The sequence below is a fragment of the Jaculus jaculus genome, chromosome 7, assembly GCF_020740685.1.
Source record: "Jaculus jaculus isolate mJacJac1 chromosome 7, mJacJac1.mat.Y.cur, whole genome shotgun sequence".
Classification (NCBI taxonomy): Eukaryota; Metazoa; Chordata; class Mammalia; order Rodentia; family Dipodidae; genus Jaculus; species Jaculus jaculus.
In genome coordinates, this window is record NC_059108.1 from 60,878,055 (window position 1) to 60,891,985 (window position 13,931).

Genomic DNA, 13,931 nt, shown 5'->3' on the forward strand with positions numbered 1-13,931 from the left:
GCTTTCCAAAGTGGTGTACCATCCTAGAATCCCACCAACAGTGAATGAGTGTTCCTACTTCTCCACATCCTCGCCAGCATTTATTTATTCCTTCAGGGGTTTCAGGATGGAGTCTCTCAGGTCTCTTACATATATAATCATGTTGTCAGCAAATAGAGCTAACTTAACTTCTTTCCTTCCCAATTGTATCCCTTTTATTTCCTTCTCCTGTCTAGTTGCTTGAGCTAGGACTTCCATTACTATATTGAAAAGCAGAGGTAAGAGTGGACAACTCTGTCTTGTTCCTGATCTTAATGGGAATTCCTCCAGTCTCTTTCCATTAAGTATTATTTGGGTCTTCAGAACTTTGTATATTGCCTTTATTATGTTAAGATATGAACCAGCCATGCCAATTCTTTCATGTTTTGATCATGAAGTGGTGTATCTTGTGTAGTCTGTGGACTTGTAATGGAAAGTTCTCTAGATGTCTGTTAGGTCAAAGTGATCTATGTGTTTTTGAGCTCTCTTACTTACCTGTTGTGTTTCTGTTTGGATGATCAGTTTATTACTAGTAATGCTGTATTGAAGTCCCCAGCTATGATGGTGTTAGTTGTTATTTCTGTTTTATTGTCAAGTAGGTTTTGTTTTATGAACTGTGGTACCCCTGCATTTGGTGCATACAGATTTATGATTGTAATATCCTCTTGATGGATTGTTCCCTTGATAAGTAGGAAGTGGCCTTCTTTGTCTTTTTTGATTATTTTTGGTTTGAAGTCTATTTTACCTGATATTAATAGAGCTACACCTGCTTGTTTCTTATTTCCATTTGCTTGGAATATTGTTTTCCATCCTTTCATCCTGAGGAGGTGTCTGTCTTTAGTGGTGAGGTGGGTTTCCTGAAGGCAACAGACTGAGGGGCCTAATTTTTTGATCCATTCTGTTAGTTTGTGTCTCTTGATGGGTGAAATAAGGGCATTAATATTTAGAGTAATGACTGTGAGATTTGATTTGATCCCTGCCATATTATGATAGTAAATGTGGGTTGGTGTTTTCATGGACTTTGAAGTTTAGTGTGCCAACTTTGAGTTTGGTTATTGTGATCTGCTTCTTGTAGGTATTTGAGTTTGGTTATTAGTTTCTTCTCTGTGGAGAATTTCCTGGAATACTTTCTGTAGGTTTGATTTTGTGTTCATGTAATTGTAAAGCTGAGTTTTGTCATGGAAAGTTTTCCTTTCAGCATCTATTATAAGGGAGACTTTTCCAGGGTAGAGTTGTTTGGGTTGGAAACCATAGTTTCTTAGTATTTGAAGATTTTCATTTTAGGCCCTTCTAGCCTTCAGGGTTTCCATTGAGAAGTCTTAAGTAATTCTGATGGGTTACCTTTGAAAGTGGTGTGCTGTTTATCCCTAGCTTTTTTAAGGATTTTCTCTTTGGTGTCAATGTTTAGAGTCTTAATGACAATATGTCTTGGAGAGTTTCTTCTTTGTTCCAGTCTGTTTGGAGTTCTATTGGCTTCTTGTGTCTTGATGGGCTTTTCTTTTAAGAGACGGGAGAAGTTTTCTTCAATTAGTTTGTTAAAAATCTTCTCCATGCCTTTGGTCTGTATTTCTTCTCCTTCTGCTATTCCAATGATCCTGATACTAGGATGTTTAAGTGTATTCTATAATTCCCTAATGTTCTGTTCATAGGAACTTTTGAACTTACTGAAATTTTTGAACTCTCAAACTGTTTCTTTCATCTTGTCTTCCAGATCAGAGTTTCTATCCTCCACTTCTCTGAATCTATTCTTGAGATCTTCTAGAGAATTTTGTACTTGTTTAATTTAGTTTGCATTTTCTCTCCCTTTCTATGCATAATTTCCATCCCTCTATCAAGCTCCCTTTTCACATCATTTTCTGATTTTCTTGATGATTCTTGGAATTCATCCTTGCATTCCTTTATGTCTTCATTTAGAATGGCCAGCTGATTTTTAAGGTCTTCTTTTTTTTTTTTTTTTTTTTTTTTCAGTCTCCCTCAAATCTCTTAACTCTCTTTGAACTCATTCCAATTTCTTAGCTATTAGTTCTAGTTTACTGATGGCAGCATCCACATGATTATCGGTCCTTTGATGCTTTCCTGCAATTTCTTCCAGTAGGTTGTTTAGGGTTGCATTGCTCATAGCTTCAATTTGATGTTCTGCTCCTAATGAATCTTCTATATTTTGGTTAGGTATATTCATTGTAGGACTGGTTGCTCTAGCTGGATTTTCTTGCATTTGATTTTTCATGTTATTACTTTTGTGCTGTGGTTTGCCCATGACAATGTATGGGCACGTAGTTGGGTGGATCGGCCTGGGCTCAAACACAATGGGAATCTGAGGCAGCCTGAGGCAGTTGCCAAGCAGCCTGTGTTTTGGCTCTCACTTGTCAAAGCCACCTAATCTACTGCCTGGTGGGGGTGCCACATTTGCCTGAATTCTCAAGTGGTAATGCACCACAGCTGCCTGTGTTTGAGCTAGGAGGAACACTGAGGTACCAAGCACTGAATCAGCCCAAACTCTGGCTGGGAACAGAAACAGTCTGCACTCCCCTGCCACAGGACAATGGGGTCGGTCTGCACAGCAGACAGGTAGGGGATGGCACCTGAGCTGGTGCAAGTGAGAGACACAGCCTGAGCTAGTGTGGAAGTTGCTGTGGGACTGGGTTTGCTGAAGTGCAGTGGCAGGAGCAGTAAGTGTGCAAGTGGGCAGAGCATTCTAAACTTCCCCACGCAGGATCAATCTGTGCATGGCTGCACTGTGGATAGGTGGCTATTTGGGTGGAGGGATGGGCAGACTGCTCTTGAGGGGATCTGCAATTCCCTGTTATTTCCAGTTATCACTGAACGCGCCATGGCTGGAGCAGTAAGATTGTGAGTGGGCAGAGCCGACTAAGGTTCTGCACGCAGGGATCAACACATGGTGGCTCCTGGCTCCATGGAAACAGCAGCTATTTGGGGATCAGCAATTCTCTGTTTTCCCCCTCTGTGCCCTCCCACTGACAATCTATTAGATATTGCTCTCCCCTAAAAGACCCAGTGGACCCCTAATGCCTTGCCTTTCTTTCTCCGGGATTTGCAGCATAGATAGGTGGTCACCATCTTGGCTGGAGGTCCTTTTTTTTCTTAAGATGCAAAGTTGTTCAGGATATTTAGAAAATATGATATGAAGAAAGGAGAGTAACACATGAAAAAAGTAGTACGAAGGTAAGTGTTTCCTACTAGAAGGTTCATGGCTTTGATTAGAAGGATACACATGATAATATGGCCTTTAAATTCAGTGAATGTGATAAAAAAGACTCATTTTCTGTAGTCAACTTGATGAATTTATATACTTCCACTGGAATTCTCATAGTAGAATTTCTTGGTTAAAAAAAGAACATATTTTTAAAGTTCAGCAATATATTATGACACAGGGGTTAAAGTTATACAAAACAGCCATGATCCACATGTTATGCTATCATCACTAGAGATCATGTCATATAGTTTATTATAAGTTATGAAAAATGTGGATGTTTCTTTAATGATTTGATGTACATTTGATCTTAAATCTTTTTTTCAGGTAGTCAAATAAGACAATTATATTTTCTTTTTCAAATATTTTTAAAATATATTTTTTATTGACAACTTCTATACTTAAATATAGCAAACTATGATATTCCCTCCCCTCCCCTGCTTTCCCCTTCATAACTCTGCTCTCCATCGTATCCCCTCCCTCTCTCCAGTAGTAGCTCTTTAATTCGATGTCATCATCTTTTTCTCCTATTATGATGATCTTGTGTAGGTATTGCTAGGCACTGTGAGATCTTGGATATTGAGGCCAATTTCTGTCCAGCCAGTGGTATGCTTCCTTTGGCTCTTAGATTCCTTCCACCACCTCTTTTGCAATGGACACTGAATCATGGAAGGTTTGAGATGTTTCAGTGCTGGACACTCCTCCATGCCTTCTTTTCAGCACTGTGTTGCCTTTTGGGTCATCCCAGTGGTCATCGCCATCTGAAAAGAGAAGCTTATCTAACAAGAAGTGAGATTAGCATTAATGTATATATATGAACATTAGGTATAGTGCTTTCAGGGCAATTTGATGAGAGTAATATATGCATTTATCCTGCAAGAGCAGGCTTTATACCCCGAAGACTCATGACCTCTCCTGCCACAGGCTTTTGATTGGGTTTTCAGTACCAGGCATGTATTCCCTCCCTTAGAGCATGCCTTCAGTCCAATTAGAGAGCAGTTGTTTTTCTCAAGAGCAGACATGCCACTATTACACTCGTTCAGTCATTTGGCCTGTCTAGGCAAAATTGAGGCTTCCAGTGTCCACTGTTTTCACCTCTGAATCCTGTCTCCGATAAGGCTGCATACAGTGCAGCTTTTCCCAGCTTTCTGTTAGCTGGGCTATAGGAAAAAGGTTTTATGCTCAGCACCAGATTGATTTCTCAGTGACTTTGTCACTCTGACATGTGAAGTCTTCAGCAATAAGGTCTTACCATCTCTTTCTCAAGGGAAACTTAGGGCCTTGGCAATAGCCTATAATGTTTTGGGGGCAACAAGCACCTCCCTGGCCAACAATTCACTGGAGGGCTTCCCATGCCTGGCATTGAAAATATTCTATTAACAATCTATGGCTTATGGATGTGCCATTATTCAAGAAAGTAGATTTCCATGTTTCATATTCAGAATATCTTACATTTTGATTGACCCTCCCTCCACCCTTCTTTTTTACAATCTCTTCCCCGACCTCCCATTCTGTAGGTTGTCTCTTTGCTTTATTCAAAGTGTCCTTTGCTGATAAAAGCATTGTAATCTCACGAGATACCAGTGGTTGATTATTGATTTTATATTATGAGTAATTGGGGTTATATTCATAAAATCATTACCTTTACCAATATGTTTAAGGGTTTCCCATACATTTTCCTCTAGCAATTTCAGAGTTTCAGGTCTGATATTAAGGTCCAAGATCCACTTGGATTTAATCCTTGTGCATGCAGAAAGACAAGGATCTATTTTCATCTTTCTACATATAGATATTCAGTTTTCCCAGTACCACTTGTTGAAGAGGATATCTTTTCTCCTATGAATATTTTTTGGCATTTTTGTGAAAAATCAGATGACTTACTTGTGTCTTGAATGTTTTAAAGTTCTCATTGTAGAGATCCTTCGCTTCCTTGGTTAAGTTTATTCCAAGGGACTTTATTTATTTATTTATTTTTGAGGCAATTGTGAATGGGAGAGATTCACTGATTTCCTCCTCCACATGTTTGTTGTTAGTATATAGGAAAGCTACTGATTTCTGTGTATTTATTTTGTATCCTTCTATGTTGCTAAAAGTGTTTATCAGCTCTAACAGTTTGCTATTAGAGGTTTTAGGGTGTTTGATGTATAGAATCATATCATCTGCAAATAGTGATAATTTTATCTCTTCCTTTCCAATTTGTATTCATTTTATGAGTGTCTCTTGCCTTATTGCTACAGCTAAGACTTCCAGTGCTATATTAAATAATGGTGGGGACAGTTGACACCCTTATTTTGCTCCTGAATTTAGTGGAGAAGCTTCAAGTTTGTCTCCATTTACTATTATGTTCTCTGTAGGTTTGTTATAAATAGCTTTTATTATGTTAAGATATGTTCCTTCTATTCCCAGTTCTTGTAATACTTTTACCATGAAAGGAGGTTGGATTTTGTCAAATGCCTTTTTCTGCATCTATTGAGATTATCATGTTATTTTTGCCCTCCAAACCATTTATATAATGTATTACATTTATTGATTTATTTATGCTAAACCATCCCTGAATCCCTGGGATAAAGTCAACTTGGTTGTGGTGAATAATCTTTTTGATATATTCTTTTTTTTGTTTGTTTGTTTTGGTTTTTTGAGGTAGGGTCTCACTCTAGCCCAGGCTGACCTGGAATTCACTAAGTAGTCTCAGGGTGGCCTCAAACTCATGGCGATCTTCCTACCTCTGCCTCCCCAGTGCTGGGATTAAAGGCGTGTGCCACCATGCCCGGCCTTGATATATTCTTCAATTCTGTTTGCCAATATTTTGTTCAGAATTTTTGCATCTATGTTCATGAAAGAGATTGGTCTGTAGGTTTCTTTTTTTGTTTTGTCTTCATCTGGTTTTGGTATGAGGGTGATGCTTGCTTCATAGAAGGAGTTTGGTGGGATTCTTTCCTTTTCTGTTACAGAAAAGTTTGATCTAGGGCTGGAGAGATGGCTTAGTGGTTAAGCGCTTGCCTGTGAAGCCTAAGGACCCCGGTTCGAGGCTCGGTTCCCCAGGTCCCACATTAGCCAGATGCACAAGGGGGCGTACATGTCTGGAGTTCGTTTGCAGAGGCTGGAAGCCCTGGCACACCCATTCTCTCTCTCTCCCTCTATCTGTCTTTCTCTCTGTGTCTGTCGCTCTCAAATGAATAAATTTAAAAAAAAAGAAAAGTTTGATCTACAACAAGTAGATCACAATAACCAAATTCAGAGAAAGCACATAAAACTTCAAAGTCCATGAAAACACCAAATCACATAAATCAACATAATATCGCAGGGATCAAATCAAACAAACCACACAGTCATTACCATATATATTAATGGCTTACCCATCAAGAGACACAGGCTACCAGGATGGATCAGAAAATTAAACCACTCAATCTGTTGTCTTCAAGACCCACCTCACCACTAAAGACAGACACCACTTTATGGTGAAAATGTGGAAAGCGATATTCTAAGGAAATGGGAATAAGAAACAAGCAGGTACAGCCCTATTAATATTAGATAAAATAGACTTCAAACCAAAAATAATCAAAAAAGACAAGGCCACTTCCTACTGATCAAGGGAAAAATCCAGCTAGAGGATATTACAGTCATCAATCTTTATGCACCAAATGCAGGTGTACCACAGTTCATAAAACAAAACGTACTCAAGGATAAAACAGAAATAACCATCAATATAGTAGTTGGGGACTTTAATACATTATTATCAGAAACAGATAGATCTTCCAAACAGAAACTAAACAGGGAAGTGAGAAAGCTCAACAAAACCATAGAACATTTAGACCTAATGGGACAATTATAGAACATTTCACCCCAAATCCACAGACTATACATTCTCCTCATCAGCACATTGAACCTTATCCAAAATAGATCATATCCTAGGTCATAAAGCCTGCCTCCACATATTTAGGAAGATTGGCATAATCCCCTGCATGATATCAGGTCACAATGTTTTATTGCTAGAAGTTAACAACAAAACACCCACCAAAAATTCCATCAGTTCCTGGAAACTGAACAGCACACTTTTAAACAATAAATCGGTAGTGGACAAAATAAAAAAAAAAAACACAAAATTGAGAAATTTCTAGAAATGAATGATAATGAGAACACATTATCCCAAAACTTATGGGATAAAATGAAGGCCGTCCTCAGGGGAAAATTCATAGCACTATATGCTTTCTTAAGAAAAACAGAGAATCCCAAATCAATAACCTAACCACCCAAGTAAAGACACTGGAAAAGAAAGAACAATGCCACCCACAAAGCTCCAGACAGAAAGAGATAATTAAGATCAGAGTAGAAATTAATGTATTGGAAACTAAGAAAACAATTATTAAGAATGTTGATGAAACACAAGTTGGTTCTTTGAACAAATAAACAAGATTGACAAACCCCTGGCCAATTTGGTCAAGAAAAAGAAGAGGCACTTCAAATTAACAAAATTAGAAATGAAAAAGGAGAGATCACAACAGACATAAGTTAAATTGGGAGAATATCAGGTCTTATTTCAACAACCTCTACTCAACAAAATGGGAAGATATAGAGGAAATGGACATATTCCTAGACACTTACCACCTATAAAAACTAAAGCCAGAGCAGATTAATCTTCTAAACAAACCTATCTCATTCATCAAAATTGAAACGGTGGTTAAAAAAAACCCTCCCCCAAAAGAAGAGTCCAGGACCAGAAGCTTCTCAGCTGAATTCTATCAAACCTTCATGGAAGAACTGAAACCAGTCTTTCTCAAACTATGCCACACAATTGGAGATGGAGGAGAGTTCCCCAACTCCTTCTATGAAGGTACTATTATCCTAATACCAAAATCAGGCAGAGATGAGAGAAGAAAATAAACTACGGGCCTAATTTCCTGATGAATTTACACACAAAGATCCTGAACAAAATCCTCCCAAACCGAATCCAATAGCACAACAAATCTGCCTTGATCAAGTGGGCTTCATCTCAGGAACACAGGGGTGGTTCAACGTATAGAAATCTGTCAATGTAATAAACCACATAAATAAGGCTAAACACAATAACCACATGATCATTTTGATAGATGCAGAAAAGGCCTTTGATAAAGTACAACATCACTTCATAATCAAAACATTGGAGAGAATCAGCATGGTTGGTTTATATCTTAACACAATAAAGGCTATATACAAAGCTCCTAAAGCACACATGATACTTAATTGAGAGAGACTGAAAGAATTCCCATTGAGATTGGGAACAAGGTAGGGGTATCCACTCTCATCTCTGCTCTTTAATATAGTACTGGAAGTCCTAGCTCAAGCAATAATACTGGAGAAAGAAAGAAATGGAATACAATTTGTAAACGAACAAGCCAATTTTTGCAGATGAGATGATTCTTTATGTAAGAGACCTGAGAACCCCCCATTCCAGAACTCTTTTTTTCCTCAATTTTTATTAACATCTTCCATGATTATAAAAAATATTCCAAGGTAATACACTCCATCCACCAACCTTCCCCTTTGAAATTCCATTCTCCATCATGTCGCCTCCCTGTTTCCAAAAGTCTCTCTTTTATTTTGATGTCATTATCTTTGGGTTATATTCAGAAAGTCTTTGCCAAGACCAGTATGTTAAAGGGTTTCCCTACTTTTTCTTCTAGCAGTTTCAGAGTTTCAGGTCTGATGTTAAGGTCTTTTAATCCACTTGGACTTAATTCTTGTGCAAGGAGAGAGAGAAGAATCTATTTCCATTCTTCTACAGATACATATCTAGTTTTCCAAGCACCATTTGCTGAAGAGGCTGTCTTTTCTCTAATGAGTATTTTTGACACATTTATCAAATATACGGTGGCTATAGCTACCTGGACTTGCATCTGGGTTTTCTATTCTGTTCCATTGATTTACATGTTTGCTTTTGTGCCAGTACCATGCTGTTTTTGTTACTATGGCTCTGTAGTATAGATTAAAATCAGGTATAGTGATACCACAAGCATTATTTTTGTTGCTCAGTATTATTTTAGATATTCAAGGTTTTTTGTGATTCCAAATGAATTTTGGATTGTTTTTTCTATTTCTGTGAAGAATGGCATTGGAATTTTGAAGGGGTTTGCATTAAATGCTTTTTGTAAGATTGCCATTTTCACAATATTGATTCTTTTGATCCAGGAACAAGGGATATTTTTCCATTTCCTAGTGTCCTCTGCAATTTCTTGCTTGAGTGTTTTATAGTTTTCATTGTAGAGATCCTTTACTTCCTTGGTTAGGTTTATTCCAAGGCACTTTATTTTCTTTGATGCAATTGTGAATGGGAGTGATTCTCTGATTTCATTCTTTGTGTGTTTGTTGTTAGCATATAGGAATGTTACTGAATTTTGTGTATTTATTTTGTATTCTGCTATGTGGCTCTAGATGTTTATCAGCTCTAACAGTTTGCTGGTAGAGTCTTTAGGGTCCTTTGTATATAGAGTCATGTCATCTGCAAATAATGACAACTTGATCTCTTCCTTTCAATTTGTACCCCTTTTATATGCATCTTGCCTTATTGCTATGGCTAAGAATTCCAGTACTATATTAAATAAAAGTGGGGACAGTGGACACCCTTGTCTTGTTCCTGATTTTAGTGCAAAAGCTTCCAGTTTTTCCCTATATAATAATATGTTGGCTGTAGGCTTGTCATAAATAGCCTTTATTATATTTAGATATGTTCCTTCTATTCCCAGTCTGTGGGAACTTTTATGATGAAGGGATGTTGGACTTTGTCAAATGTTTTTTCTGAGACTAATGAGATGATCATATGATCAGATCATTATCAGATGATCATATGATTTTTGTCCTTCCATTTATATAATGTATTACATTTATTGATTTGAGTATGTTGAACCATCCCTGCATCTCTGGTATAAAGCCTACTTGGTCCGGATGAATGATCTTTATAATATATTCTTGTATTCTGTTTGCCAATATTTCATTGAGAATTTTTTTTTATGTGATGACATCTTCTTAGTTTTTATTTTGAAACAATTTTTAGCTTGTTCTGGGGTTCTCTGTGCTGCCTGTACTGTATTGACCTGTTTTATAGGTGACTTTTTATTAAAAGGAAAATTCAAGATACAACCTCTTGTCTCTTGCTTTTGTTTTCTTCTCTACTGGAATGCTGGGAGAAGAAAAGGGGACCCCAGGGCATCTCGGTCATTCTGTAATGAAGACATAGTTTGGGAGACACAGCACTGTTTCTGTAGTTTGGACAGGGGGAGGAGGAAGCTGGGGAGCTTGGCCAACTCGTTTGAGTGGTGCTCTCACCTCCAGATCAGTGAGGGGGCCGGGCAGGAAGGAGCCCAAATCTGCATACTAGGCCTCCCCTTCCCCAGCAAGCACAGAGCAGCTTCCTCTGGTTCCAAGTGAGCAGCATCCTCTCATGGGCAGGGCATCAGCTTCCTGAGGCTTGGGGATGTCCCTGCCTAAGTCTGTTTCTCACATTGCCCTGCCTAAGGAGACATCATGGGAGGGGCCTGGATGAGATGACTTCTGGAGTCCCCTTTCAGTCTGTTGTTTTCCCTGAGGTCTCTGTTCTCTCAGCTAAGCTGAGGCTATGGCCCTTCTGCTACTATTGTTTCCATAGAATGAGTGCGCCTCCTTCCTTATCAGAACCTGAAACCTACCTGGGAGCTCTCCGTCCACCTCCCTCTGGCCTGTGGGTCCTGGAGAAGGATTCTTCACATTATCCAAGGCTGCTGTCCTACTGGTTTGCCCCTACCCTTCCTTAGGATACTGGCTGGCCTTCAGGGGCTCCTGGAGCCTGTTTTTTCTAGTCTGGATCTGGTAACATGACTGACCCAGTGCTGGCTTAGAAGGAGCCAGCACAGCAGTTTAAAGTAGATCTGTCTCAGCCTACTGCTTGGTCAACATGGCCACAGTGTTGGGGGCCTGGAATAATTTTTATGTTTAGGGGACTGGGATGTTGTAAGGCCACACTCTGCTGCCAGCTGGCCATCCCTCAGCCTAACTTTCATTCATCACTTGGTACCCAGCTTCTGATTTCAATCATCAGGTGGCATAGGAGGAGAGGGGGGGTAGCTGTGGTCATCAGCAGCCTTTAGATGATGGAGTGTATTCTGGGAAGGGAGTCTGGGGATAATACCCAAGAGGAAGATGAGGCTGTAGGCCAAGGGCATAGATGACTTTTTCTATGACCAGGGCATAAGTAAAGTTTCTTCTTAGCTTTGACAGTCTGGGATGGAAAGTGCATGGGGGTCCTCTCAGCCCAAGGCAATGCATATGCATGTGGTGCAGGTAGGTCTTCGGGCTGTGTTCCAAACCATTATGGATCCCAGACTAGCATGAGTACTGGAAGAAGAACTGCAGGAGCATTTTAGAACTCTAGTTGTCCCTTGAGTGAATGCCAACCAAAGTAGTTTTAAGATGTCAGCTCTTGCTAGGAGGGCTTCCAGCATCACCTTTTGCCCCAAGGAAAGCAGAAAAAAAAAGTAGGGTTTTGGGACCTAGAAGGTAGGTCAGGAGGTAGCATTCTCTGACTCTGAGAGACTGCTCTTATGTCAGCTGGGCAAAAGCTGGCACAGGGAAGCCAGGCCAGCACAGCCCAGCTTGGTCAGAAGCCAAGATAGGTCACTTTGGAACTTCACACCAGCAAAGGTGTAGAGCATGGGATTGAAGCAGCAGTGGGCCAGGCAGAGGAATTCACACTTGGTGATGGCCATGGGGAGATAGCTATTCAGTACACAGCTATTGTCTACAGCCTTCAGCCTTGCCAAGGTGTCTAGAAAGATGGACGATGTGGTAGGGTGACCAGCTGAGAAAGAAGATAGTCATCACCAAGATGGCCACCCTAACTTCTTTCTGCCACTGAGAGCGCTGCTGAGCCTGCCACAACCTGTGTACCACTCCCACATAGCACCAGCCCATCACCAACATTGGCAACAGGAAGCCTCCAACACGGTAGAGGAAGTGGGAGGTAAACCAGGTGCTGGTTTTGGCTCGGTTCTTTTGGGAGAATGTGTAGCGTGGCAGGGAGTCATTTTTATGAGGTTGGCTGACCTTGGCAAAAAGAAGTTCTGGCAAGGCAAACAGGAAGCCGGCCAGCCAGATGGTCACACAGGTGATATGGATGGAGAGGAGACGACGGTGGTGGTACGCATGGACAGCATGGATGATGGTGAGGTAGCGGTCCACAGCGATGCAGGCCAACAGCAGACTGCTGCAGTAGAAATTGATCTTGGTGCAGAGCAATCACAGTTTTGCAGAGAAAGGTTCCAAAGATCCAACCCACCAAGCCCTCTGCCACAGCAAAAGGCAGGATAAAGACCAGCAGGAGGTCAGCCACTGCCAGGTGGAACAGGAAGGTACAGCTTCGTGTTTGCTGGTGCTTGTTCATGATCACGAGCACCAAAACATTGCCCATCATGACCAGGAGGAAGATGAGGCTGTAGGCCATGGGCATGAACACGGCCTTGAAGGAGGCCAGCAGGGGCCCTTCCACTGCTGAGCAGAAGTGACTTTCCATGCAGGGTGCCTCCATCCTGTTATTGTAGATGGCTAAGTCATTGTACAGGTCTTCTAGGTTTTAGTTGAATAGGTCCAGGGTTAGAGGGTAGTTCATGGCTGCAGCAGTGGCACCAGGCTGGTCACTGTGTGATGCTGAGACACTCATGGTTCGGTGCAGTAGTCCAATAGCAGTTGCAGGCCTGGCAGCTACTCAGTCCTTGTGGTCAGATGCCTCAGCAGTCCCGACCCGGCACTGCAGATGGTGCTGGAAAGCCAGGAGGCTTCCTGAGGAGCCACTGGGTTTCGGTCCATGCAGGTCTGCAGTTGATGCTAGTCTTTAGTCCACACTGGTCTTCAATCCTGCTGGAAGGTAGTGAGCAGTTCCGGCAGCCAAGTGGAAGGAAGGAAGGAAGGAAGGAAGGGAGGGAGGGAGGAAGGAAGGAAGGAAGGAAGGAAGGAAGGAAGGAAGGAAGGAAGGAAGGAAGGAAGGAAGGGAGCTTATTGAGAATTTTTGCATCTATGTTCATGAGGGAGATTGGTCTTTAATTTTATTTGTTTGTTTTATCTTTGCCTGGTTTTGGTATGAGGGTGATGCTGGCTTCATAGAAGGACTTTAGTAGGATTCCTTCTTTTTCTCTTTTATGGAAAAGCTTAAGAATCAATGGTGTTAGTTTTTCCCTAAAGGTCTGGTAAAATTCAGCAGTGAATCCATCAGGGCCTGGACTTTTTTTATTTGGGAGATTTTTGATAACTTCTCAGATCCCCATACTTGTTATAGGTCTATTTGTTTAAGTTATTAATCTCATCTTGATTTAATTTAGGTAGGTCATATAAATCAAGGAAATAATCCATTTCTTTCAGATTTTCATACTTAGTGAAGTACATGTTTTTATTGTATGTCCCTATGAATTTTTTTGAAGTTCTGTGGTATCTTTTGTGATGTCAAATGCTTTATCTCTAATTTTATTAATTTGTGTCTTTTCTCTTTTTCTTTTGTTCAGATTTGCTAAGGGCTTATCAATGTTTTTATCCTTTCAAAGAACCAACAATTTTTTCATTGGTTCTATGGATTGGTTTTTTTTTTTTTTTGTTTGTTTTTGTTTGTTTGCATTTTATTAATTTCTGCCCTAATCTTTATTATTTCTTCCTGTCTACTGATATTTGGTTTGCCTTGTTTTCCAAGGCTTCTAGGTGATGCATTAGG

The 13,931-nt window shown here is 40.3% G+C and overlaps 1 pseudogene; it reads right to left on the minus strand.

Annotated features, from left to right (window-relative positions):
• Positions 1–11,739: 11,739 nt before the first annotated feature.
• Positions 11,740–12,842, minus strand: LOC101614982 (annotated as a pseudogene).
• Between the last annotated feature and the right edge of the window lie 1,089 nt (positions 12,843–13,931).